The following is a 23,531-nucleotide window of genomic DNA, read 5'->3' on the forward strand; positions in this document are numbered from 1 at the left end:
AACTGAACCACAAAAAGACAAACAACCCAATCAAGAAGTGGGCAAAGGATATGAACACACACTTCACTAAAGAAGATATTCAGGCAGCTAACAGATACATGAGAAAATGCTCTCGATCATTAGCCATTAGAGAAATGCCAATTAAAACCACGATAAGATTCCATCTCACTCCAACAAGGCTGGCATTAATCCAAAAAACACAAAAGAATAAATGTTGGAGAGGCTGCGGAGAGATTGAAACTCTTATACACTGCTGGTGAGCATGTAAAATGGTACAATCACTTTGGAAATCTATCTGGTGTTTTCTTAAACAGTTAGAAATAGAACTACCATACAACCCAGATATCCCTCTCCTTGGAATATACCCTAGAGAAATAAGAGCCTTTACACGAGCAGATATATGCACACCCATGTTTATTGCAGCTCTGTTTACAATAGCAAAAAGCTGGAAGCAACCAAGGTGTCCATCAATGGATGAATGGTTAAACAAATTATGGTATATTCACACAATGGAATACTACGCATCGATAAAGAACAGTGACGAATCTGTGGAACATTTCATAACATGGAGGAGCCTGGAAGGCATTATGCTGAGTGAAATTAGTCAGAGGGAAAAGGACAAATATTGTATAAGATCACAATTATAAGATCTTGAGAAATAGTATAAACTGAGAAGAACACATTCTTTTGTGGTTAAAGAGGAGAGAGAGAGGGAGGGTGGGAGAGCGTTATTTACTGATTAGTTAGTAGATAAGAACTACTTTAGGTGAAGGGAAGAACAACACTCAATACATGGAAGGTCAGCTCAACTGGACTGGACCAAAAGCAAAGAAGTTTCCTGGATAAACTGAATGCTTTGAAGGTCAGCGGAGTAAGGGTGGGGGTTTGGGTACTATGACTTAAGGGGACTTCTAAGTCAATTGGCAAAATAATTCTATTGTGAAAACATTCTGCATCCCACTTTGAAATGTGGCGTCTGGGGTCTTAAATGCTAACAAGTGGCCATCTAAGATGCATCAATTGGTCTCAACCCACCTGGATCAAAGAAGAATGAAGAACACCAAGGTCACACGATAACTATGGGCCCAAGAGACAGAAAGGGCCACATGAACCAGAGACCTACATCATCCTCAGACCAGAAGAACTAGTTGGTGCCCGGCCACAACTGATGACTGCCCTGACAGGAAGCACAGCAGAGAACCCCTGAGGGAGCAGGAGATCAGTGGGATGCAGACCCCAAATTCTCATTAAAAGACCAGACTCAATGGTCTAACTGAGACTAGGAGAATCCCGGCGGTCATGGTCCCCAAACCTTCTGTTGGCCTGGGACAGGAACCATTCCCGAAGACAACTCATCAGACATGGAAGGGACTGGACAATGGGTTGGAGAGAGATGCTGATGAAGAGTGAGCTACTTGTATCAGGTGGACACTTGAGACTGTGTTGGCATCTCTTGTCTGGAGGGAGATGGGAGGGTAGAGAGGGTCAGAAACTGGCAAAATGGTTATGAGAGACTGGAGGGAGGGAGCTGGCTGATCATTAGGGGGAGAGTAAATGGGAGTATGTAGTAAGGTGTATATAGGCTTATGTATGACAGACTGACTTGATTTGTAAACTTTCACTTATTGCACAATAAAAATTATTTAAAAAAAAAAAGAGGAGAACGTAAAACTTGGTGAGCAGCTAGCCTTCTCTGGCATAGTTGGCCTTTCTGGTAATCATATTACTGTGCTGGTCACTGTCTTAGTTATCTGGTACTGCTGTAACAGAAATACCACAAGTGGGTGGCTTTCACAAATTTTATTTTCTCACCGTTTAAGACTTTAGAAGTCTGAATTCAGAGCGCCAGCACTAGGAGAAGGTTTTCCCTCTCTGTGAGCTCTGGAGGAAGGTCCTTGCTCTCCTGCTGGTTTCCTGATTCCTTGGAGATCTTCATGTGTCTTGGCATGTATCCTACCCTATTTCTCCTCTGCTTACCTGTTTAATGCCTTTTGTATCTCACAATAGATTGACTCAAGATCCATCCTTCGTTAATGCTGCCTCATTAACAAAACAGAGACAACCCATTCACAAATGGATTATAACCACAGGCATAGAGGTTAGGATTTGCAACACGTATTTTGGGGGGACATAATTCAGTCCATAACACAGATCCTTCTTCCCACACACAGAAGGCACACTGTACCCCCCAAGAGATAGTCCAGATCATCTCCATTCACTACATCCAGCTCCAAGTCCGGGATCTCTGGGTGATATGCAGTCCTCTCCATCATATCTGGATATGGTTCTTCATGGTTTTGTTTCCCCCCTCCCCATTCCTATCCTCACCGCATATTCAAGACCAGGGACAAGACAACTGCAGTAAACACTCCCATTTAGAAAGGGGAAAAATTAAAAATACACAGCAGTTATTGGTCCATAGCAGTGGTGAGATTCTGCTAGGTAGGCATTATGAAGTCTCTCCTGTTCAGCAGCACAGATGTTCCTATTTTATTTTCTTGGAGGGGACTCCCTTATTCATTGTTTGGTGACTCTTAACTCCATCCTTTGGAAGGTACTTCATCATCCATTGTCCTTCATAGCTGTAGTTGAAGTGGAGTTAGGGAGTATGCCTTTCTTAGGATCTATACCTTTTTTCATAGCCATTTCCTACTCGTTCGGTTTTGGAGACCCGAAGATTAATTTATAGTCACAGGGTGTTTTAGGCTTATGGATCGTTTGACAGAATTTAGTAGTCTTCTAATCTGTTTGATTCTAGTTAATTTCATAAGCTAGTCTTAATGAGTCTTCCTCCAGTCCTGATGCTGTACTCTTCTTCAGATAGTGCAGCTCCTTAGATTATTTCCTCAGCATAAAGATTGAATATGTATGGTGAAAGGATAAAACCCTGATGCACACCTTTCCTGATTTTAAACCACACAGTATCCCCTTGTTCTGTTCAAATGACTTCCTCTTGATCTATGCACAGGTTCCTCATGAGCACAATTAAGTGTTCTGTACTTCCCATTTTTCACAATGTTATCCATAATTTGTTATGATCCACACAGTTGAATGACTTTGCAGAGTCAATAAAACACAGGTAAACATCTTCCAGGTATTCTCTGTTTTCAGCCAAGATTCATCTGACATCAGCAATAATATTCTTTGTTCCACATCATCATCTGAATCCAGCCTGAATTTCTGGCAGCTGCCTGTAGATGTACTGCTACAACCATTTTTTAATTATTCTCAACAAAATTTTAGTTGTGTGTGATATTAAGGATATTGTTTAATAATTTTCACATTCAGTTGATTCACCTTTTTTTGGAATGGACACAAATATGAATCTCTTCCAGTCGGTTGGCCAGGAAACTGCCTTCCAAATTTCTTGCCATAATGAATGAGTACTTTCAGCATTGCATCCGTTTGTTGAAACATCTCAATTGGTATCCCATCAATTCCTGAAGCCTTGTTTTCCACCAGTGCCTTCAGTGCAGCTTGGACTTTTTCCTTCCGTGTCATGGGTTTTTGATGATAGGCTACCTCCTGAAATGCTTGCACATTGAGCAGTTACATTAGCACCCCCCCCCCATGCAATATTTACTTAGAAATCTAACAAAATATGTGCAGGATCTATATGCAGGAAACCACAACCTCTGAGGAAGAAAAAAAAAAAGGAAATCTAAATAAATGGAGAAACATTAAGTATCCATGAATAGGAAGACTCAATATTGTTTAGATGTCAATTCTTACGAATTTGATCTATAGATTCAGCACACCCCCAATCAAAATAGGTTATTTTGTACCTATCAGTAAACTGATTCTGAAGTTTATATGGAAATGTGGTAGGCTCAAAATAACCAAGACAATACTGAAATAGAACTGTAAAAATGGCATGGCAGGGGTGTCTGACTCCTCTAAATCCACAAGGGGGAAGGAGAATCAAGATCAACAATCCAAGTCTAATTCCTGTGAGACAGAGGTCAGACAAGCCTCCTCTCTCTGCGGTCTTTACCAGTTCTGACACCAACCATCCCCCCAAATGGCACCATATACTCCTCTGCTAATTTTGACAATTCACTGCAGTGGCCACACAGAACTTACAGATCATACTCACAGTTATGGGGTTTACTAGGGAAGTAACAGGTTACAGTTCAGATTCAGCAACACTCAGGATGCAGTTCTTCCATCAAAACAGCCTCTTTTCAGCTGTGCCTACAGGCGTGCCTCTCTCTGGCCCTTGGCCTCTGTCCTGCTCAGGCAAGTGTTACAAAGCTCTTTTAGCTCTGCCATTAAGTGGCCCGAGGCACCCCACTCTGCCAGTAAACCTTTGCCCAAAGGCACTGAGCTCTAGCTCTGTACAATGACAAACCTAGCTCCACCAAATGCTCAGAGGCACCCTACTCCTCCAGAAAGCTTCCTGGCCCAAGGCAGTCAGCTTTCTTGCTTTGTGGGCTGGGAAGCCTACCATGCCATCTCCTGCTGCCATTTCTCTGCCACCGCTTCTTGCTGTCTTCAGTGTTACAGCTCTCTCTCTCAGTCACTTATACCCCTTATGAATATAGATGCAAATATCCTCAATAAAATACTAGCAAACAGAATCCAACAGAATATTTAAAAAGTCATATTCCAGAAATGCACAGATGGTTCAGCATTAGAAAATGAATCAGTGTAATACACCACATCAGTATGACAAAGGAAAAGAATCACCTGTTGATATCAATTGGTGCAGAGAAGACATTTGGTAAAATCCAATACCCTTTATTGAAAGATTATTGATGAAGGCCTTCAATAAAATTATTATAGGAGGGAAGATCCTCGGTATAATAAAGGGCATATATGAAGAATCAACAGCTAAAATTATATTGAGAAAAATTGAGATCGTTTCCCTTGAAATTGAGAAAAGACAAGAATGCCAACTTTCACCACTCCTATTCCATATCATATTAGAAGTCCTGGCCAGAGCAATAAGACAAGAAAAGGGAAAAAAGAATATCTAAATTGGAAGAGAATTAAAATTATCTCTATTCACAGATGACATGAGCCTATATTGACAAAATCCGAAAGAAACCAGAAGAAAGCTTCTATAGCTAGGAGAAGAATCTAGCGAAGTTGCAGAATACAAGGCCATCATACAAAAATCAGTTCAGTTTCCATACACCAGCAATAAGAAATCTGAAAGTGAAATTTCGTTTACAATAGCATCTAAGAGAACAAAATACCTAAGAGTAAATTTAATCAGGAATGTCAAAGGCTTATACAGTGAAAGTTATAAAGTACTAATGAAAAGATTAAAGAAGATTTAAATAAATGGAAAGAAGTTGTGTGTTCTTGGATTGGAAGAGTTAATATTGCGAAGATAGCAATATTACCCGATGTGAACTATATATTCAACACCATTCCAACCAAAATTCCAACAGCCTTCTTTACAGAAGTGGATAAGCCAATCCTCAACATTATATGGAATGGCAAGGGCTCTGAAGCTAAAGAAATTTCACAGGTGAAGAACAAAGTAGGAGGACTCAAACTTCCTGATTTGAAATATGTTATACGCTACAGTAATCAAAGCAGCCTGGTCAACCCAGTGCCATCGACAGCCTGGTAGTGGTATAATAATGGACACATAGACCAATGGAATAAAGTTAAAAGTCCAGAAATAAACCCACACATCTATGCTCAACTGATTTTTGACAAGGTGCCTGGGTTCTCTAGAGAAGCAAATTCAGAAAAGTGTATAAATATACAGAGAGATAGATTTATATCAAGGAAATGGCTCACATGGTTGTAGAGACTAGGATGTCCCAATTCTGTGGGTCAGGCTGGAGGCTTCTCCTGATTCACACAGCCACAGGCCTGGTGAACTTAAGGTCTGTAGGTCAGAGAGCAGGGCTGTTGTTCACAGGATTTGAAGATCAGTGAATCCTGAGATGGGCAGGCAAGACCTCAGGTAAGCTGCTAGCACAAGTCCCAAGAACTGAAGGTCAGATGAACAGAAGCCAGCAGCAGGATCCAGAGGAAAAAAAAAAAAGCCCACAAGCCTTGCCAGAATGTCCACTTATAATCGATGCAGGCCACATGCCCAAGGAAAGTATGTTTCAACTCATTGGCTAATCACAACAGATCCCATCATGGGAGTGATCACGTTATATCACATCTCAACGTGGAAGTGATTACAACATAATAAAACTGCCAAACCGCTAAGAATCATGGCCCAGCCAAGTTGACACACAATCTTAACCATCACAGGTACTAAGTCTATTCAATGGGGAAAGAAGAGTTTCTTCAATAAATGGTGTTGGCATAACAGGACCTCTACATGCAGCAAAATGAAACAGGATCCATGCCTCACAGCATACACGAAAAAACAATTCAAAATGGATTAAAGAGCTAAATGTGAAAACCAAAACCATAAAATTCTTAAAAGAAAATGCTGGGGCAAGGCTATCAGGCCTAAATTTTAACAATGAGTTATCTGATATAATAACAAAAGCACAAAGACCAAAACTCAAAATAAATAAATTGGCTCTCATAAATTCAAAGAGTTTTGTTAATCAAAAGACTTTACCAAAAAAGTGAAGAGAAAAGCTATAGTTTGGGAGAATATCTTTGGAAAACATTTATCCAATAAGAATCTAATAACCAAATTATACATAAAACTTTGACAACTTAACAGCAAAAAGACAAAGAGCCCAATGATGACTAGGCAAAGAATTTGAATAGATATTTCAACCAAATGGCTCATAAACACATGAAAAGGTCCTCAACGTCATTAGCCATCAGAGGTGCTAATGATGAATATGCTAATAATGAAAATGAGGTACCATTTCACCCGCACTAGGATTTCTGGTGGAGCAGTGTTTAAGAGCTCAGCTGCTAATCAAAAGGCTGGCAGTTCAAAGCCACCAGCACCTCCTTGGAAACACTATGAAGCAGTTCTACTCTGTCTTATAGGGTTGTTTTGAGTCAGAGTTGACTGGATGACAAAGAGTTTTTGTTCATTTGTTTTAATATTGCTAAGATTAAAAAGTCATCACGGTGGCAAAGTGGCTGCAACAGTGGACTCAAACAACAATTGCGAGAATGGCGCAGGACCAGGCAGTGTTTCGTTCTGTTGTACGTAGGGTCGCTACGAGGTGGAACTGATTCGACAGTACGTAACAACATATATATATATATATATTTAAGATTACAAATGAGGTTAGACAAGACAAGAGAAAATTTTTTTTTTAAGTGAAAGTATATTGAGATACAGTTTTAGCAGAATTTTATGCTAGAGATGCAGTGCGTGCTCCAGATGCTCCCCTTGTATCTTCTTGTGAATTGTTTTCACAGTTAGGAAATGTGGGTTCCTGGACCAGACAAGCCTTTCAGACCATTGCCTTACATACTCTCCTCATTCTAATCTTTTATATTATCATTAAGCCACTAAGCTGCTTGGCATCTGGGTCTGAAAAGCTTTTGAATGGCCATTGAATGTGCAGCATATGGTCTCCATCAGACAGGAGGAATGCCAAAGAAAAGTTAAGGAATCATCCAAGATAATTTAGTTTTCACAAAAATGTACCCCATAAAGCAGTACCTATGAGACCTAAAGAAACCTGGGCGGTGCCTGGCAAACACTTCATTAATCAAAGATTCTAATCAAATAATGATTAAGATGGGAAAGATGTCAAAGAGAACAAATTAATAACAGATATATTAACTTCGATTTTATGGTTTTCTTACCCATGAACCAAATATTAACCATAAAAATTACTAACCAAATCCTGCCAGCAGCATTTCTCACCCATAGTTGGTAATCTTTTCTTTCCTGTTAGAAGCCAGGCTTACTTCGTTTAAATTTGAAAGATATCATGGATATAGATGGGCAGAGGGCCAGAGTGCACCTTGTGACCAGAAAGCAGTTGCTCTCAGTAAAAAGGGGAGGACAGGGTTCAATCAATCATGTTAAGATTATCCAATGGTTGATCTATTCTTCCCCTTCCTTTCTCTTCGTAAGCTTCATTGTAATTAGCCTGCTTCAAGCCATTTGCTTTTATTTATTTATTTTTTGGGTCTTTTTTAATCAGAGTGGTCTCCCTATATGCATGTAGTATAACTGCTCAGAATAAACCTTAATTTTTTTTTTGAGTATTGATTACTTTTAGCACTCTAAAATATTTGTTGAAAAGTCATTTCTCCATTGAATTGGCTTTGAACCTTTGTCCAAATTAGTTGTCTATGTTGGTCTATTTATGGGCTCTCTAGTCTGTTACATTAATCTATGTGCCTGTATTTTCTTCAATACCACACTATCTTGATTATCAGTGCTTTGTAGTGAACCTTGAAATTGAGTAATATGAGTCATCCAACTTTTTCTTTTCTTTTTTCAGAATATTTTTGGCCATTCTACTACCTTTATTTCTCAACTTAAATTTTAGAATCACCCTGTGGACATTTATGATAAATCTTTCTGGAATGTGGAATGAGATTCTGTTACTAGTCACCAATCTGCTGCCACAAAGGGTCCTTGTCTTTTCCCGAGTAAGAATACACGTGAAAGACAGACTTTATCTTCAGCAAGCTTTATTTTGCTTGAGTCAAGTAAAAGAAGTCAGCGGGGGACTAAGCCTCTCCAAAAGGCTGACTCGAAAAGGGAAGCAATGCTAGGGCTTATATGGGTTCGGTGGAGACAAGAGAGTAATGAATATTTAGTGGGCTTCTTTTAATGGGTGGGTACTTCTCAGAATGACGATGCATGTTAATTAGGTTGCAGGCACATCGGGAATCCAAGATGGAACCCGCTGATATTCAAGATGGAGTCCTCTCGGCGGCCCTTGGCATCACTTATTATGGGATATAGCTCAAGCACACTGATCTTCGGAGGGCTAAGGGAGGTTAAACAGTGGTTATGCTTTGTTCTTCTGCACATGTGGGAGCCTGTAAAGGGGGAAGGGACTAGAAAAACACTAAGAAAGAGATAGTAATTCACTGGTTGTTTCAACCTTATCTCATGTTGACAGGGTGTGGTTCTTATTTACCCAACTTCTAGGTGGTAATCCTTTAACAGCTCTTTTTTTCTGCCAGTACAGTTAACCCTATCTGTCTCAATTCCATTGAATCACTTGATCAAATTAAGGAGAATTAGTAAATTAATAGTATTTAGCCTTCCAATCCATGAGCCCAGAATATGTCTCTGGATTTTTAGAGCTTTGATGGATTTTATCAAAGTTTTGTCATTTTCAAACTTTTCATTTTTGTTTTGCTATTTTAAGTGGTATTGTTTTAAACTTTAAATTCCAATTGTTCATTGCATGTGTATAGTAACATGATTGGATTTTTTTTTTTTTTAATTGGCCTTGTATCCTGTGACATTGCTAAATATATGTGTAAGTACTAGGAACTGTTTGTAGATTATTTAGGATTTTCTATGGAGGTAATCCTGTTGTCTGCAAATAAAAACCGTCTCCTTTCATCCTTTGCAATTTGTATGCCTTTTATTTCTTTATCTTTCCTTATTGCACTGGGTAGTGCATTGTGATGTTGAATAGAAGAGTACAGGACAACATTGTTTGTCCTGTATGTAGATCAAGAGGCAGTGGATCAATCAGACGGGGATAATCGGGCCAGATTAAGGCATGTGAGGGCCGTAAGCACTGATAAACTGTGGTGCCCCTTCCTGTGCATTTGCAAGCATTCAAAGGGGATATGTGAGTTATATATGTGTGTGTGTGTGTGTGTGTGTGTGTATACGTATACATATATGTGTGTATGTGTGTACATGTGTCTTAGCTATTTGTGATTTAATTTTTTTAAATGTGACTATCATATTACCCATGCAACACAAAAGTGGTGTATGCGATTTTAGCAGAATGAGATGAACTGGATTATAAAATTTTCAGTGAACGTGAGGTACTAACATTTTTACTGTATGCCACACTTTCTATTAAAAGAATTCTTGCACATATTCTATGACAAATAAAAGAGTTGAAACTTAGCAGTTTCAACAATTAATGTAAAATTCTTTTGATTTCACACAATGAAAACTTGCCTTTCACCAGTTTTGCCTTAAATGGCTCATACTTCAAGTTTGATGCTTATTTCATAACACATGCTATAATTCTAAATGAACAAATGAAAAGATTTCATAAAGGAAAATTTAATGATTAGAAAGCACATATTACAACAAATTGTTATATTTTATTTTTAGATCTTTTGTCTACCAGTTCATAGTTAAAAACATTTCTAACCTTTGCTATTTCAAATTCTTCAATGATTTCATTACAATTTAGTTGCTGAACAAGATCTACCTCTATACATAATAAGGACATGAGTCTTTTTTTTCTTTTTTGTTGTACTTTAAGTGAAAGTTTACAAATCAAGTCAGTCTCTCATACAAAAATTTATACGCATCTTGCAATATACTCCTGATTGCTCTCCCCATAATGAGACAACCCGCTCCTTCCCTCTACTCTCTCTTTTTGTGTCCATTCAGCCAGCTTCTAACCCCCTTTTCTCTCTTATCCCCCCTCCAGATGGGAGATGCCAGCATAGTCTTAAGTGTCTACGTGATCCAAGAAGCTCATTCTAGACCAGCATCTTTTCCTATCCCACTGTCCAGTCCAAACCCTGTCTGAAGAGTTGGCTTTGGGAAAGGTTCCTGTCCTGGACCAACAAGGGGCCATGAGCACCAGGGTCCTTCTAGCCTCAGTCAGACCATTAAGTCAGGTCTTTTTATGAGAATTTGGGGTCTGCATCCCACTGCTCTCCTGCTCCCTCAGGGGTTCTCTGTTGTGTTCCCTGTCAGGGCTGCCATCAGTTGTAGCCGGGCACCATCTAGTTCTTCTGGTCTCAGGCTGATGTAGTCTCTGGTTTATGTGGCCTTTTCTATCTCTTGCGCTCATAATTACATTGTGTCTTTGGTGTTCTTCATTCTCCTTTACTCCAGGTGGATTGAGACCCATTAATGCATCTTAGATGGCTACTTGCTAGTGTTTAAGACCCCAGACGCCGCTGTCCAAAGTGGGATGCAGGATGTTTCCTTAATAGATTTTATTATGCCTACTAACCTAGATGTCCCCTGAAACCATGGTCCCCAAACCCCTGCCCCTGCTACACCAGCCTTCAAAGCATTCAGTTTATTCAGGAAACTTCCTTACTTTTGGTATAGTCCACTTGTGCTGACCTCACTGGTATTGTGTGTTGTCTTTCCCTTCACCTAAAATAGTTCTTATCTACTGTCTAATTAGTGAAAACCCTTCCTCTCTCCCTGTCTCCCCCATCTCGTAACCATCGAAGAATATTTTCTTCTCTGTTTAACCTATTTCTCAAGTTCTTATAATAATATCTTATACAATATTGGTCCTCTTGCAGCTGACTAATTTGACTCAGCATAATGCCTTTCAGATTCCTCCATGTTATGAAATGTTTCACAGATTCATCACTGTTCTTTATCGATGCATAGTATTCCATTGTGTGAATGTACCATAATTTGTTTATCCATTTATCCATTGATGGGCACCTTGGATGCTTCACTCTTTTTGCTGTTGTAAACAGTGCTGCAGTGAACATGGGTGTGCATATATCTGTTTGTGTAAAGGCTCTTATTTCTCTAGGATATATTCCAAGGAGTGGGATTGTTGGATCGTATGGTGGTTCTAGTTCTAGCTTTTTAAGGAAGCCCCAAATCGATTTCCAAAGTGGTTGTACCATTTTACATTCCCAACAGCAGTGTATAAGTGTTCCAATCTTTCCACAGCCTCTCCAACATTTATTATTTTATGTTTTTTGGATTAATGCCAGCCTTGCTGGAGTGAGATGGAATCTCATTGTAGTTTTGATTTGCATTTCTCTAATGGCTATCGTGAGCATTTCCTCACGTATCTGTTAGCTACCTGAATGTCTTTTTTAGTGAAGTGTCTGTTCCTATCTTTTGCCCATTTTTTAATTGGGTTATTTGTCTTTTTGTAGTTGAGTTTTTACAGTATTATGTAGATTTTAGAGATCAGGCATTGATCAGAAATGTCATAGCTAAAAACTTTTTCCCAGTCTATAGGTAACCTTTTTACTTCTTAGGTGAAGCCTTTGGATAAGCAGAGGTGTTTGGTTCTTAGGAGCTCCCAGTTATCTAGTTTTTCTTCTGCATTGTTCATAATGTTTTGTATACTATTTATGCGATGTATTAGGGTTCCTAACATTGTTGCTATTTTTTCTTCCCTGTTCTTTATTGTTTTAGATTTATATTTAGGTCTTTGATCCATTTTGAGTTTGTTATTGTGCATGGTGTGAGGTATGGGTCTTGTTTCATTTTTTTGCCGATGGATATCCAGTTATGCCAGAACCATTTGTTAAAGAGACTGTCTTTTCCCTCATTTAGCTGATTTGGGGCCTTTGTCAAATATCAACTGCTCATATGTGGATGGATTCATGTCTGGACTCTCAATTCTGTTCCATTAGTCTACGCATCTGTTGTACCAGTACCAGGCTGTTTTGACTACTGTGGCAGTATAACCCAGAAACCCAGTGCTGTCTAGTAGGTTTTAAATCAGGTAGAGTGAGGCCTACCGTTTTGTTCTTCTTTTTCAGTAATGCATTACTTATCCGGGACTTCTTTCCCTTCCATATGAAGTTGGAGATTTGTTTCTCCATCTCATTAAAAAATGTCATTGGAATTTGGATCAAAATTGCATTGTACATATAGATCGCTTTTGGTAGAATAGACATTTTTACAATGTTAAGTCTTCCTCTCCATGAGCAAGGTATGTTTTTCCACTTATGTAGGTCTCTTATGGTTTCTCGCAGAAGTGTTTTGTAGTTTTCTTTGCATAAGTCTTTTATATCTCTGGTAAGATTTATTCCTAAATATTTTATCTTCTTGGGGGCTACTGTAAATGGTATTGATTTGGTGATTTCCTCTTCTATATTCTTCTTGTTGGTATAGAGGAATCCAACTGATTTTTGTATGTTTATCTTGTGTCCTGATACTCTGTTGAACTCTTCTATTAGTTGCAGTAGTTTTCTTGAGGATGCCTTAGGATTTTCTGTGCATAATATCATGTCATCTGCAAAAAGAAATATTTTTACTTCTTCCTTGCCAATCTGGATGCCCTTTCTTTCTTTATCTAGCCTAATTGCTCTGGCTAGGACTTCCAGCACAATGTTGAATAAGAGTGGTGATAAAGGGCATCCTTGTCTGGTTCCCGATCTCGATGGGAATGTTTTCCAGGCTCTCTCCATTTAGGATGATATTGACTGTTGGCTTTGTATAAATGCCATTTATTATGTTGAGGAATTTTCCTTCTATTCCTATTTTGCTGAGAGTTTTTATCATGAATGGGTGTTAAACTTCGTCAAATGCCTTTTCTGCATCAATTGATAAAATCATGTGATTCTTATCTTTTGTTTTACTTATTTGATGGATTATGTTAATTGTTTTTCTAATGTTGAACCATCCCTGCATACCTGGTATGAATCCCATTTGATCATTGTGAATTATTTTTTGGATATGTTGTTGAATTCTATAGGCTAGAATTTTGTTGAGGATTTTTGCATCTATGTTCTTGAGGCATATAGGTCTGTAATTTTCCTTTTTTGTGGTGTCTTTACCTGGATTTGGTATCAGGGATATACTGGCTTCATAGAATGAGTTTGGGAGTATTCCATCTTTTTCAATGCCCTGAAATACCTTTAGTAGTAGTGGTGTTAACTGTTCTCTGAACGTTTGGTAGAACTGTACAGTAAAGCCATCCGGGCCAGGGCTTTTTTTTGTTGGGAGTTTTTTGATTACCTTTTCAATCTTTCCTTTTGCTGTGGGTCTATTTAGTTGTTCTACCTCTGTTTGTGTTAGTTTAGGTAGGTAGTGTGTTTCTAGGGATTCATCTATTTCTTCTAGGTTTTCCAATTTCTTAGAGTAAAATTTTCCATAGTAATCTCCTTTGATTCTTTTAATTTCACTGTTGGGTCTGTTGTAATATCACCCATCTCATTTCCTATTTGGGTTATTTGCTTCCTCTCCTGTTTTTCTTTGTCAGTTTGGCAAGTGGTTTGTTAGATTTTTCAAGGAACCAGCTTTCGGTCTTGTTAATTCTTTCAATTGTTTTTCTGTTTTCTGTTTCATTTAGTTCTGCTCTAATTTTTCTTATTTGTTTTCTTCTGGTGCCTGGAGGTTTCTTTTGTTGCTCTCTTTCTATTTGTTCAAGTTTAGGGATAATTCTTTGATTTTGGCCCTTTCTTTTTTTTTGCATGCGTGCATTTATTGATATAAATTGACCTCTGAGCACTGCTTTTGCTGTGTCCCAAAGGTTCTGATAGGAAATGTTTTCATTGTCATTGGATTCTATGAATTTCTTTATTCCATCCTTAATGTCTTCTATAATCCAGTCTTTTTTGAGCAGACTATTGTTCAGTTTCGAAGTGTTTGATTTCTTTTCTCTGCTTTTTCTGTTATTAATTTCCACTTTTATTGCCTTACGGTCAGAGAAGATGCTTTGTAATATTTCGATGTTTTGGATTCTGCTAAGGCTTGCTTTATGAGCTAATATGTGGTCTATTCTAGAGAATGTTCCATGTGCACTAGAAAAGAAAGTATACTTGGCTTCTGTTGGGTAGAATCTTCTGTAGGTCAAGTTGGTTGATTGTGGCATTTAGATCTTCCGTGTCTTTATTGAGCTTCTTTCTGGATGTCCTGCCCTTCACTGAAAGTGGTGTGTTGAAGTCTCCTACTATTATTTTGGAGCTATCTCATTTTTCAATGCTGATAGAGTTTGTTTTATGTATCTTGCAGCCCTGTCATTGGGTGCATAAATATTTAATATGGTTGTATCCTCCTGGTATATTGTCCCTTTAATCATTATATAGTCTCCTTCCTTATCCTTTCTGATGGATTTAACTTGGAAGTCTATTTTTTCAGAAATTAATGTTGCCACTCCTGCTTTTTTTTTTAATTGTTGTTTGCTTGATTTATTATTTTCCATCTTTTGAGTTTTAGTTTGTGTCTCTAAGTCTAAGGTATGTCTCTTGTAGGCATCATATAGATGGATTGTGTTTTTTAATCCATTCTGCCACTCTCTGTCTCCTTATTGGCACATTTAGTCCATTTATATTTAGTGTAATTATGGATAGGTACGAATTTAGAGCTATCATTTTGGTGTCTTCTTTTGTGTGTAGTTGACAGTTTCTTTTTCCCACTTAATTTTTTGTGCTGAGTAGATTATATATTGTCCTTTCCTCATATTCATTGTTATTGATTTTGTTTCTGCTGAGCCTCTATTTTTTTCTTGTATTTTATTTTGATGTGTAAGATAGTTTGTCTCCTTGGTGGTTACCTTTTTATTTACCCCTATTTTTCTAAATTTAAGCTTAACTTTTATTTCTTTGTATCACCTTGGTTCCTCTCCATATGGAAGATCTCTGACTACATTTCTCAGTTCCTCTTTATTGTTTTAACGTTGTGTTCTTTTACATAATAACATTGCTGTTTCCCTGTTTTGAGTGTTTTTTTATCTTGATTTATTTTTGTGATTTCCCTGTCTGGGTTGACTTCTGATTACTCTGCCCAGTGTTCTAATGTTGGGTTGATACCTGATATTATTGATTTTCTAACCAAAGAACTCCCTTTAGTATTTTTTGTAGTTTTGGTTTGGTTTTTACAAATTCCCTAAACTTCTGTTTATCTGGAAATGTCCTAATTTCACCATCATATTTGAGAGACAGTTTTGCTGGATATATAATTGTTGGCTGGCATTTTTTTTCCTTCAATTTTTTATATAAGTCATCCCATTGCCTTCTTGCCTGCATGGTTTCTGCCAAGTAGTTTGAGCATATGCTTATTGACTCTCCTTTGTAGGTAACTTTTTTTTATCCCTAGCTGCTCTTAAAATTCTCTCTTTATCGCTAGAAAGCAGCCATCTAAGATGCATCAATTGGTCTCAACCCACCTGGATCAAAGGAGAATGAAGAACACCAAGGACACAAGGTGACTACGAGCCCAAGAGACAGAAAGGGCCACATGAATCAGCGACTACATAATCCTGAGACCAGAAGAACTAGATGGTGCACAGCTACAACCAATGACTGCCCTGACAGGGAGCACAACAGAGAACCCCTGAGGGAGCAGGAGAGCAGTGGGATGCAGACCCCAAATTCTCATAAGACCAGACTTAATGGTCTGACTAAGACTGGAAGGACCCCGGTGGTCATGGCCCCCAGACTTTCTGTTGCCCCAGGACAGTAACCATTCCTGAAGCCAACTCTTCAGACATGGATTGGACTGGATAACGGGTTGGAGAGGGATGCTGGTGAGGAGTGAGCTTCTTGGATCAGGTGGACGTTTGAGACTATGTTGGCGTCTCCTACCTGGAGGGGAGATTAAAGGGTGGAGGGGGTTAGAAGCTGGCGAAAAGGACACGAAAAGAGAGAGTGGATGGAGAGAGCAGGCTGTCTCATCAGGGGGAGAGTAATTGGGCGTGTGTTGCAAGGTGTATATGGGTTTTTGGGTGAGAGACTGACTTGATTTGTAAACTTTCACTCAAAGTACTATAAAAATTATTTTTAAAAAATTCTTTATCTTTGGTTTTGGCAAGTTTGATTATAATATGTCTTGGTGACTTTCTTTTAAAATCTACCTCATGTGGAGTTTGAACAGCATCTTAGATAGATATCTTCTCATCTTTCATGATATCAGGAAAGTTTTCTGCCAACACATCTTCAATGATTTTTTCTGTATTTTCTCTATCCCTCCCTGTTCTGGTACTCCAGTCACTCGTAGTTTATTTCTCTTGATAGAGTCCCCCATGATTCTTAAAGTTTCTTCATTTTTTACAATTCTTTTATCTGATTTTTCTTGAAGTATGTTGGTCCTGAGTGCTTTGTCTTCAGGTTCAGCAATTACGCCTTCCACTTGCTCAGTCCTCCTCTGACTTTCTATTGAATTATCTAATTTTGTAATTTCATTGTTAATCCTCTGAATTTCCGATTGCTGTCTATGGATTTTTCCAGCTTATTAAGTTTTTCATTATGTTCCTGAATAACCTTTTTTAATTTGTTCAAATGCTTTATCTGCACGTTCCTGGCTTTTTTTGTGCATTACCTGATTTCCTTCCTGATGTCTTCAAGGGTTCTGTATATTAATCTTTTGTATTCTGCATCCAGTATTCCCAGGAAGGCACTTTCATCTAGAAGATCCATTTTTCTTTGTTTTGAGACCTTGTTGAGGCAATCATGGTCTGTTTCTTTATGTGACTTGATATTGAGTGTTGTCTCCATGCCGTCTATAAGCTATTGTTTTAGTTTACTTTATGTTTGCTTACTGTATTGTAGCTTCTTGCTTTTTTTTTGTTTAGTTTGCTTGATTATTTTCACCTTTGGAGCTCTGACATCCTGTCTCCAGTTGGCTAGAGCTGTTATCAGATGTATTAGTCTAGAAGTCCGTTTGCTTTTCTTGTATGAATTTAGCTCAGTTGTCCAGGTATCTGATCATCAAGTGTGTGGCACAGGCTCTGTCCTACAGTCTTAGAGGGGCAGGAGTGATTGGTGTAGGTACCAGTATCTGATTGCAGCAGGGGTTCACGGTCTGAACAAGGCAGGGGGCTGACAACCATCCCCCGAGTGTCTCTGAGGAAAGTGTATGCCTGCTCCCTAGAGTGTACAGGTGGCTGGGTTCTGCAGACGGACTGTGGGCACCCAATGTTTTTGGCTATAAGGACTGGGAGGTTCCAGTTATCCTTGGTCCCCTCTCATGGGTGGCTGGGTGACTTGAATGAAGCCACCAGTCCTTAGGCCCCTGATGTGGGTAGGCGAGGAACCTGTTTAAAAGGCAAAGCAGTGTCAAACATCAAACACCCATCTCTCCACCACATAGCTGAAAGAGTTGTAGTTTGCCAACAAGGGCCTATTCTTCTGAAATAGGCCCACACAGGTCTGTGCAGGGGGAAAGATACTCAAAGTTCACACACCATTTATGCCTCAATAGGAGGCATTTCTGTCCTGAACTGCCCCAGTCGGTGGACCTGGCAAATTATCTTTCCCCCCAGTTGAGAATTTATTCCTCCTCCAGGGCCTGAAGGGTGGCTCTAGGTGCTCAACAGGGCCCATCTCAGGCCCAGGGAAATGAGCAGCAGTTCAAGCCAGCTTGGGGGGGGGGCGGTGGCGGGGCGTGGTAAAATGTACACACAAGTAGTTAGCTTTTGCCAAGAGCGTTGTCTTTTCTGGTTCCGAAGGTGTGAGTAGGCTGTGTGGCTTGCTCCTTCTCCCTGAGGAAACTGCAGCTGAATGCTAGTGCCAACCTGCCGCCGCCATTCCTGGGAATGGTGCCTGAGGGCTCCCGGCGAGTCACGTCCAGTAACTCTCCACTTCTCAACTGTCCCTTCATCCCCCTGCCTCTCAGTTCATTTTCTAACCTTGCTTTTGATGTTCAGGGCTCCTAGCTTGTCATAAATACACTTGTTTCACTTGTTTTTGGGGGGCCTTTCTTGTAAGAGGGCTCGCCAGAAGCATCTATCTGTTCCTCCATCTTGGCCCTGCCTCAACTGAGTCTTTCTTGAATTGTACGCTGAGGGGCTTTCAGTCTCTTCAGAGATGAAAAGGGGTGTTCTGTTCTGCAGCTTGTGATCACCCTCTGGTTAGGTGTACCTTACAGCTGTGTCCACTGTGGCTCTGACCATCACACTTCCCCTGCAGGCAGGATGGTTTATGAATGAATTAGGAGGGGAAATAATAAGTAGGGGGAAGGAGAAAGTGGATGTTTCAACAGAAATCTTAGATCACTATTTTCCCATCATTTGTAAGAAAGCATCACCTGTACTGAAAGCAGTTATGGCAGTTAATAATTTAAATGCTGAAAGGTGGAATGAACAAATTAGGAAATTATTTTTCAATATAAGTTGTGGTGTCAACACAGAAAATCTATCCAAACTCCAGTTCATATTGAGAAACTGATCTAATAAAATGAAGAGTCAGAAAGACCACCAAGACCATGCTTACCAGCTTGAGGAAAAGGAGAGAACTAAATAGTGCAAATGCTATTTTTTTAAGTGAAGGAAACTGAATTTCTAAACCAAGAGTGTGCAGTATGATTGAATTTTATGAAAAAAGAAAACATACACACAAAAATTTTTTTATAGTGTAAAATATATACAAGAATATGTCCTATTATGCTTTTTTCTCTTTTGAATGAACTTATTTTTTTGTTTTTTTGTTTTTTTTTTGTAGTGTTACACTGAATACTATATTTGGTAATGAGAAAAAAATCCAATAAACAAATCTTACTTTTATGTACCACTCAGTAGAAATACATACCCCTGTCTCTGAAGTAGCTTTGGCAAAAAATCGAACCTGAATCAGGTAAACGCTCTAGATTCAACTATCCACTCACAGGAAATACAGAGAGCAGAGGAGGGTGTAAAATGCCCCCACAAGGACACAATCAGCAAAATCCAAAATGTGACTAACTCCGCAGGACAAGAAAAACTATTCCTTAATGGATAAATAGGAAACAAGAAAGGAAAGTAGAGAGAGAAACAGAAAGAGAGAGACTTCAGAAACATATCAGCCAATTTATAAGCCAATTACAATGTGTGAAACTTATTTGCATCCTGATACAAGCTGTAAAACAATCATTTCTGACATTTACTGGACAATTGTAAATTTGATCTCTATCTGGCAATCTAATAATATTAAGGAATTATTGCTAATGTTTTAGGTATGGTAACAAATTTCTATGCGTGAAGAGGCTTACTTTTCAGATACAGCCTGCATATTTGTAGTTGCAATAACGAGGCTTCCAGGATTTGCTCCGCAGTCACATAGGAAGGAGGGAGGGAGGTGGGTGTGCTGGGGTCTAAGGAAACAGGGTCAGCCATGCCTTTCCAGATGCTGAAGCTGGGCAATGGGACATCTACATACATACATACATACATACATATATGTATATATTTGTAAATACATGCGGGATGAATTTCTCAAAAATCATCATACAGGAATGGCAACTTGTCTTTGATTTCAGCAAGTTCCTGGAAATCTCAGCGAGTGCACACTGGGGACAAAAGGTTAAAGATGAACAGAAAAAGGTACGAGCATGCTACAACAGTAATCTATTCTTCAGGCTTTTCAGTGATTCAAAACAAACAACAGCAACAACAACAAAAAAAACCCTCCAATTTTATGCAAATTTGTAGGTGTGGTAACTGGTAGGAAAATCCATGTAAAGGGAAGCTGACTATTTACCATCTTCACAGAAATTACGAAAGTAGTTTTCTTGACTGAAGTCTTCTGGTCCATTCCAAAGATATCAGAAGATTTTTCAAAAATTCTCATCATAGGCAAAGGAAATTTCGTAACCCAACATAAAGTACAACATAATTCATTTGTAAACTTAAAGAGAAATTCATTTTGAAACTTTACACTAATTTATTTTCTAAACAATCTAAGATATTCAAGTTAATGCCTTGCCAATTTCTTCCTATCAAGAAATGAAAGGAAAAAAAAATCTCTACTGCTAAACCAGAAATAAGGAATTCAAGGTAAATTTCAGTCAACATACTTGAATGTGATCTAAGTCAAATCTAATTATAACAATTTACACTGTAGTAAAATGCCATATTAGATGACCAGTACATGAACTCCTAACTCTTTAAAAGTCATTTATTAAAAAAATCATTTCTAAATCTAAATAGGAAAAGCCTGACTTCTGGAATTTTGTCATACTTCTCATAATGCAGAAATCCCTATAACAAACCTCTTAGATATGTACTTCCCAAAGATACCCACACTTTATTTATATTGCTCTAATTATTAAATTCCTAGGATTTATTCTACTATATCCGTCCAGTGGTCCTGGTAGCAGTGACTGGAAATGCGCAGAACTTAATCTGCCCATCCTTTTTCTGAACACTTCCACACATTTGTAAATGAACAGCAGTCTTTTACTGCCTGAGATATTTTTCTTAAAATGTAGAGAAATAATTTTGGCCATTTTTTTTTACCGCCCCCCCCCCCCCGCCCAAATTAGTGCATTCGCACTAGAAATCACAAACTTTTTTTTTTTTTTTTTACTATCACTTGTAATTATTTAGTTTGGATTCAAATCTCTTTGAAAAGGGACATCCAATTATTATAAATTAAAATTATCATCCTTATTAATATAGAGAAATTGAGACTATACACTCAAGATGATATGATGATATAACGTTCTTATTTTTAGTCTGTGAATCAACATTTCTTTACACTCAGTAGAGTCCGTAGGCTTTTGCATCTGCAAGGCTTCACCTGAAATTCTTTTAGGAAACTGCCTTTCTTGTAATGTGTCTGGAATGGTGAGATGGTCTGAATCATCTTGTCACAGCATGGTAATATCTGTATGTCTTCTAGGTGTACCCAAGGGGCCTTCACCAGTCTCTTCTATCCTGTCAGCTTTCCCATCCATCCACCTGGCCACTCTGGCATTCTCACGGGGGTCTTCATGCCTGTTGGCTCTACTGCTGGGTATGCTTTTAGTAGAATAGCTCAGATGTTTATTGATGCCCCTTAGAAGCTCTGGCTTCTCTCTAGGAGCACTACCAAGTTTCTTGTTGACTGCTGATGATCTGATGGCACGGTTCGTTCTAGAGTTTTTGTTTTTTTTTTTTTTTAAGTTTAAATAGCACTGCTGTCATTGGGGATGGTGTGACTTAAGTGATGATCTCATCAGTTTCTTGCCTGTTGGGTTTACTAAGGACTCTGGTCACTGGGTTCACCTGGTTGTGGTAGGGGTGTGTACCATCTTTTATGCCAGCCAGATCTGCTATGAGTTACAGGTTTATACTAGTGCTACTCACAGTCTTGGAAATATTGGTGTTTCTCTTAACTGAAGTGCTTTTCTCTCTGTATTTTTTTTTTTTTTTTGGTTGTCCTTCTCTGAGTTTTTCTATGGTCTGGAATCTCTGAGAATACTTTATCATGTCTCCATAGTCTTGGCAATAGTCTTTTCTCCTGACTTTTGAGTGCTTTTCTCAGACTTTTTCTGAGATCTGGGAGCTCTGGACTTACTTTATGTGGTTTCTGCCATCTCTTCACAGCTGCTAGAGTGGTATTAGATGGAATATGCTTAATTTTTTTTTTTTTTACTGAAGAGATATGCTACCAAAAATCCTGTCTTTAGACTTTTGGCTTTCTTTAAAGAAAAATTTATTAATCCAAATGTAATTCTAATAGGAACCAAGCTGACATCGGATATACTCAGCAGTGAAACAACTCTCCCCAACTTAAAACCTCCCAGGAAGTAAAAATCAAGATTCTTCTCTTTGGTTTAAATCTCCCAACATTTCACAGTTGAGAACACTGGTAAAACAATGTAACATAAAAACTAAAGCTTGTGTACTTGCCATGGTTATAATATGATACAATCTCCATAGTATCTATACCTATAGGACAGTCACATCACATTTTAACTGAAAATGGATTACAGGTAGCACCTATTCTTAATTCATTGACTCAACTTTAATATTTTAAAGAAAACTTTTCATGAGACTTTCTTTTAAGAAACAGTTAAGCTACGGTTAGAGCAAGATGCAGCATAAGCATTTGATGCCCCATATCCCCCACTACTATAATAATATAAAATAAATATTTTATATATAAAATAAAACCAGCTAATACCGGAAAATTAAACACCCTCAGAATTCCAGACAACCAATAAAGGACTGGAGGACCAAAAGGAACACTGTATCAAGTAAAACGTATCACACTGACAGTAGGGGAGCAGAGATTCACAGAGCATCTCCACCCCACTCTTCTCCTAGGCACTACACAGCCAACCTGGGATGTTGACAGCCAGTGCAGACTGCAGTGAGTCTTGGAGTTTTCAAACATCCAAGCAGGAGTTGGAGCACCATAGGCAGGGAAGCCCAGGAAGCTGGTCCTAGGAAAGGATGCCTTGGTGCACTGATAGCTTGGCGCCCTGGAAGTCCCGGAAGGGAACGTCATGCACCGCAGAGTGAAGCCAGGGTTCTACAGGCAGATAGCCACCCGCGAGGGCACCAACGGCAGTGAAGCTACTGCACATAGACCTGAGAAGCGGGACCAACGGACATGTCAAATCTGGAGCCACGTGGTTCCTGAGAGGGAACAGAGAGTGATACACAGTGAGACCTGGACTCTGAAGGCAGCCAGCCACATGTAAGGATACCATGAGCAGAGAAGACTCTATACACAAACCTAAAACTTGGTGTCTAAGGAAACTCTCTGTATCTCATTAGAGGGTTCCCTCCTATCCTGCCAGCGTACAGGCTGGAAAAGCAACCACAGTCCATGGAATACAAACAAAGATAGTGCCTGGCTCCCTCCAACAGAGGAGGAGAAGGGGACACAAGTCCCCAAAACTATTGAGTCAGTGCTGGAAAACTTAATAGCAAGAGCAAGTTCAAGCAGATATTTGGAGGAGAGAAGCTAATAAGGAGAAAGGGGAATAAAATCACATGGTCTAGTGAAAGAGAAGACTCTGTCTCAGAATTAATTCCATAAAATACTCAAATGCCTCAAGTACAATAAAACACAAAAAGGGGCATACAAAAACAAGAGAAAATGTCTGAATTAAAAGAAAA

This window comes from Loxodonta africana, chromosome 14 (assembly GCF_030014295.1).
Source record: "Loxodonta africana isolate mLoxAfr1 chromosome 14, mLoxAfr1.hap2, whole genome shotgun sequence".
In the NCBI taxonomy this organism is placed as follows: Eukaryota; Metazoa; Chordata; class Mammalia; order Proboscidea; family Elephantidae; genus Loxodonta; species Loxodonta africana.